General features: G+C 42.2%; 1 long non-coding RNA gene across 1 annotated transcript; it reads right to left on the bottom strand.

Annotated features, from left to right (window-relative positions):
- Positions 1–1,102: 1,102 nt before the first annotated feature.
- Positions 1,103–5,750, bottom strand: LOC112841823 (uncharacterized). Its single transcript, XR_003213212.1, has 3 exons — positions 4,985–5,750; positions 2,637–2,809; positions 1,103–2,531 (listed from the first exon to the last, which is right to left on the bottom strand). It is a non-coding gene; the product is annotated as an uncharacterized LOC112841823 (long non-coding RNA).
- Positions 5,751–6,157: the final 407 nt, after the last annotated feature.

Genomic DNA, 6,157 nt, shown 5'->3' with positions numbered 1-6,157 from the left:
TCCTTAAGGGCTTAGCAGTTTATAAATGGAATTAAACTTCAAAAACACTCAGTGAGTTTATGCAGGCGTTTGTTATCAAATGTTGATAATGTGATAATGTGTTTACTTTTAATAATTGAAACTTTTTTAAAAATTCAAAACTATACAGCCATGAATGTACAGTGTATAAAGTTCACCTAATGTAGCTATATGTAAACACTCTTAAACTAAAAGTGAAAAACAGCACTTTGATTTGACAGTCAAGAACTTTCTTATCTGATTTAGCCTACCTAACAGCAGATTCAACACAACGTGAAGTATGTATTACTCATTGTTTGATACTGAAGTTAGGTATTATAATTATGATGATTAAACACAGTTATGTAAAGCAAGAATGTGTGTAAGGTTTGAACATGAACATATTGACGCCACCCAGTGTTGAAACTCAGTTTGCTCCGACTACAGTGTGATGGCTTTGGAGTTATCTTGTCTAGGGCTCCTGACGGTGTAAGAACAGATTCGTGTGTGGCTCCAGGAACCATGTCAGTGTATTCATGACACAGGAGCAGGTCAACAAAGCAAAAATTACATTTCTAATATTCTGTGAGATGTTTGGGTGTGCTCTTTCTGGCCCCCCAAATGGTTTCCCCTCCCACTGACCCTATAGGCAGACTACAGAGAAGTACCACAACTAGATCCCCACTGATACAAAAAGTGTGCGTCCGCCTACTGAATGCCAGGAAATATACAAGTGGTTACCTTGTGGTAACTGAAGTGTTGCAAAACTTTCAGACTGAAACCTCACTAAAAGGACCTGCTGCACCAAAGTAGAAACGTTTATATTTACAATTTTATTTTAACTTGTTTTTAATTCATCACATTATCATTGGGTAATATCCTCTTTTTTTTTTTAAAGATAACAATAAAACTTGTGGGACTTGTGATTTACCAGATATTTGTAAATTCTCATCTTGAAGTTGCATAGCAGGATTGATACTTTGTTTCCATCCTCTAAGTTGAACATGTAGCCCAGTGAATTTTGTTAAATTATTATCATCTTTATTTTTAGGAAATAAAATACATCAAACACAATATGAAAAAATGTCTGAACTTGTGCCACATCCATTTTATTTATATTTCAAGGCAAATTTAAACAACAAGAGCAGACCCAAAGTGCTTTACAGAAAGATATGTTTATATTCTACATCTCTGTAACAGTGCGGCCTTTCGCGGCTGGATTTACAGTGAGGCACACCAAGACAAGTATAGCGGAACGAGGCATGTATTCACAGTATAGCCCTCCTCACAAAACTGTATCTAATGACCACTAGCAGCCTTAAATACTTTCAGCTGTCAGTACATCAATTTCAATAAATAAATATATAATATATACATTTTACATTTTCATATTAATACATATTTTACACTTTATCCTTACACCATACCCATTATTGTAAAAACACCAAAAAACCTAAGCACAAAAGATTCCCCACACTCCCTTAACCCATGGCCTCTCCCAGAACCTTTAAATAGTGTCTGGACCCCCGGGGAAACATTTGCCCAAACACCCTGAAGAGGACACAGGAAAGAAAGGTGAGTAATCACATCTTAGTCACTTCTTTGTACCACCTTTACTTCTAAATTTTCCACTCACACAAACTTAGACTTCTTGTGTGCAAATGTTCTTCATGTGCAAATCTATGTTTAAAGTGCAATGCTAAATAAAGTGATAGATAAGGTGCTTTTAATAAAGTAAAAGGTCCTTCTAAAGTGCTATACAAATTATAATATAATAGTAGTAAGGGAGTCCTCATCCTTACACTTCCTCCCCTCTCTTAAGTGCAAAGTACTTCAGTCCTCTGTTATCCTGGATAAACAGTCAGCAACCACATTTGACTTCCCTGGCCTGTACGGGACCGTAAAGTCATAAGGCTGCAGAGACAGGTACCATCCTGCAATGCGAGCATTTGCATCCCTCATGCGGTTCAGCTACTGGAGGGCACAATGATCATGATGATTTCCGACTCAAACACCACAGGCCTTCTTTCACCATCCACCTCGTGCTGAAAGACAGCTCCAAGACCTACTCCTGAAGCACCTGTTTGCAAGATGAATGGCTTGCTGAAGTCTGGGCTATGTAAAACTGGATGTGTGCATACTGCTTCCTTGAGGTCTCTGAATGCATGCTCATATTCAGTCCAACGCACTTTTTTGGGGGCTGAACCCTTTGTGAGGTCATTCAGTGCAGTGGATCGCTCTGCAAAGGAAGGTATGAATTTCCTGTACCAGCCTACCAGACCTAGAAAACCTCTCACCTTCCTTTTTTGTCATCAGAACTGAGAAGGACTGGATTGCCTCAATCTTTCCAGCCTGCAGCTTCATCTTCCCGGAGCCAACCACAAAGCCCAAGTACTCCACTTCTCTCTGGGCTATGGAACACTTCTTGGGGTCAACAGTCAGTCCAGTTATTCTGAAGCAGTGTAGCACCTTCTGTAGGTGAATCACATGCTTTTCCCAGGACTGGCTATACACCACCACGTCATCCAGACATACTGCAGAAAATGTTGAAATATCTCTCAGTACAGTATACATTAACCTTTGGAACGTCGCTGGTACACCTTAAAGCCCAAATGGCATGACTTTAAACTGGTACATACCAAAAGGAGTTTTGAAGGCTGTCAGCTCTTTCCCTTCTGGTGCCAAAGCCACTTGCCAGTATCCCTTACACAGGTCCAGTGTTGTAATGTAGCTCGCTGATCCAACTCTCTCCAACAGATCATCCATCCTGGGCATTGGGTAGGGATCAAACTTGGATACTGCATTCAAGTATCTGAAATCAATACAGAATCTCAGGGTGCCATCTTTCTTTGGTAAATGGACTGATTCTTATATAGCGCTTTTCTACTATACAGTACTCCGGAAGTATTCGCTGTATACAACATGCCTCAGTCACCCATTCACACCCACTCATACAAGCACTTCTAAACTCAAGTACAAACTAACCAACATTCACACACATTCACACTCTGAACGCATCGGAGGGCAACTTGGGGTTAGTACCTTAATACTTCCCCAGCGGACTGGGGAAACCAAGGATCAAACCACCAACCTTCCAATCAGTAGCTGATCTGCTCAACCACCTGAGCCACAGCCACCCTGGTACCAAAACAATTGGGCTGCACCACTCACTACTTGACCTCAATGATTCTCAGATCCAACATCAGTTTGATTTCTTTCTTCAGCACTGGCACCAACCGTTCTGGAATCCTGCAGCTCTTTTGACGAATGGGTGCATCCTCCTTCACCCGTATCTTGTGCTGAACCAATCTCGTATGGTCCATGCCATTTTGTCAGCAGCTTGTTATTGCTGGTGGGAAGCAATAACAGTGCTTTCTGACCTGGAAGGAAGACCCTATCCCTGGCCTTCTGATCGTACCATGTCTTTTGATGTTTTTGACCTGCTTTCATGTTGTCCTGTGGCAATGATGCCATTCCCTCCAATCTCTCTCTCATGTTGATGACGTAGACTGCGATGGTTTCACCCTCTGGCTTGGGGTCCTCCCAGCAGTCCTTCAGCAGATCCAGTTGGCCTCTCACTTGGCGGCCGTACAATAGCTCAACAGGCAAGAAGCCTGTGGAAACCTGTGGAACCTCCCAGTAGGCGAACCGAAGGTAAGACAGCCATTGATCCCAGTCGGCACCTGTATCAGACAAAATTGTGCTTCATATTTTTGAGAGTCTGGTTTTATCTTTCTCCACTAGCCCGTCTGTTTGGGGGTGATAATGGATGGTCCAAAGTCCCTTTATCCTAACAGCTTATAGACCTGCTGCACCAGCTTGGATAGAAAGTTTGTTCCACAATAAGTAAGAATTTCTCTAGGTATGCCTACCATAGAGAAAAGCTGCAGCATATCATAGTCACATATGACCAATACGTAGCGATGGCCTGTGGAGCTCCTCTCCAAAGGACCCACAATATCCATGCCTAGCCTCTCAAATGGTGTTTCAATAATTGGCAGTGGTTACAACTGGACTCGCACTACTCCTTTGCCTGAGGTCAGCTGGCATTTTTCACAGGAATGGCAAAACTTAGAAACCTGGACATACATCCCTGGCCACACAAAACTGCTGCTGATCTTACTCAGTGTTTTGAGAAAAGCCATATGACCTGCCCATGGAATTGAATAGCCTAAATCCATAACTTTGTTTCTGAACTGTTGTGGGAGTGCTACCGCCTCACACTTCCCCTTTTTCCTGGTACATGATGTCTCCTTTAATCAAGTAAACAGTGTCTGCAAGATCGCTTACCTGACCTTGACTAGCTCCCTCTATCTCTGTTACCTTCTCAAACCAGGGTTTTAGAGTAGGGTCGCCTCTTTGGAGTACACCCAAATCTGAGGGAATGTCAAATTCAAGCTGGTTATCTGGCTTAGGAAACCATGGTGTACCCCTTTCCCCTTTTCGTTCTCTCTGTTTCCAGAGACTCCTCAAAAAAAAGAAAAAAATTAGCTCTTGGATCATTCCCTTTGCATTTTGTGCTCTTGTGCCTACATGACAGGGTTTCAATGGTTCTGCTTTCATATCTAGAGGAAGTGAGCCTCTAGATTCAGAGCCTTGAATGTCTTTCTCACATACCCCACCACTCTACTTAGCTTTTCCCCTAAATTCAAACTAGAATGTACAAGAGTTTCAAAGCACCCAGATTAAAGCAAAGCTTCTTCTTCTTTACGCCCATAAATTAAAACAGGGACAGTACAAGCTTTCTTTCCTACTGGCTCTGTGGCTGGTCTTGGAACTGCACACAAAAGAGATGATTTTGACTTAAGGGCATGGCAAAAATGTTGTGTATAGCCAAAGCTATGACAGTGATAACATTTAATATCCTGAACTGAAGACTTAAAAGATTTCTTAACATTGTGAGGTCTTTGGGAAGGGAGCTGCCTAGAACTAGAAGGACTTCTAGCCTGAACTTGACCAGAGTCCTGTTCACCCCCAATGGACTTACTTGGTTGGGCGTAGTGGGTCTCCCGGCTCAAGTAGGTGCTCTTGGTTCCCTTTCTGGCGGAAATGATAACCTCCATGAGGCCAGCTGCTTCCTTGCCGTCTTTGGGTCGCGCTTACATATCAAGATCTCCAGCTGTGGGTTAACAATTCTCAAAAACTGCTCCAGAATTATCTGCTCAGATATTTCTTCTACAGTTGATTTTTCAGGTTTAATCCATCTTAAAAACAAGTCTTTCAATCTTAAAGTTCACGTGGCGTCTCAGGAAAAAAGAAAAAGTTTCGGTTCAATTAAAGACCTGGACGCATGGGCCACTTGAATATCTTCACCACTGGATCCATTTTGCTGCTCTTCAGATGTTGTAGGGGGTGCTGTCGCCTCTGGTGGATCAGGTTTATCAATTACAGCGTTAACTTGGAGCTGGATTTGCTGAAATTAATGCTGCATGCCTTTCCACCTTTGCTCCTGATGTGATAAATCTTTCTCCCATTTCTGGTCTCTGGCTGCTTGAGACCGAAAAAGAGACTTCACCAACCCTGTAAGTTCCTCCAGTTTGTGATCAGGGCTTGTTGCTGCCATGGCCTCTAGCTCAGATGAAGCTCCAACTCCTTCATCAGGCTGCTCCTCTTGGCCTAGCTTTCTTCCACCCCTTGTCATCATCTTCTCGCTGTAGTGTGAATGACACACTTCTGACACCACTTGTAACAGTGCGGCCTTTTGCGGCTTGATTTACAGTGAGGCACACCAAGACAAGCATGGTTGAACAAGGAATTTTTTTCACAGTATAGCTCTCCTCCCAAAACTGCATCTAATGACAGCTAGCATCCTTAAATACTTTCAGCTGTCACAGGCTAAACCATTATTGCACTAACAGATGAGTTCTCAAATCCCAACCTTTTACCACATTATACAATACATCAGTTTCAATAAATAAATATATAATATATACATTTTACATTTTCATATTAATACATATTTTACACTTTATCCTTACACCATACCCATTATTGTAAAACACCAAAAAACCTAAGCACAAAAGATTCCCCACACTCCCTTAACCCATGGCCTCTCCCAGAACCTTTAAATAGTGGACCCCCGGGGAAACATTTGCCCAAACACCCTGAAGAGGACGCAGGAAAGAAAGGTGAGTAATCACATCTTAGTCACTTCTTTGCG

Source organism: Oreochromis niloticus, linkage group LG12 (assembly GCF_001858045.2).
Source record: "Oreochromis niloticus isolate F11D_XX linkage group LG12, O_niloticus_UMD_NMBU, whole genome shotgun sequence".
NCBI lineage: Eukaryota > Metazoa > Chordata > Actinopteri > Cichliformes > Cichlidae > Oreochromis > Oreochromis niloticus.
The sequence above is the reverse complement of the archived record's forward strand: the minus strand, read 5'-3'. Positions and strand labels throughout refer to the sequence as shown.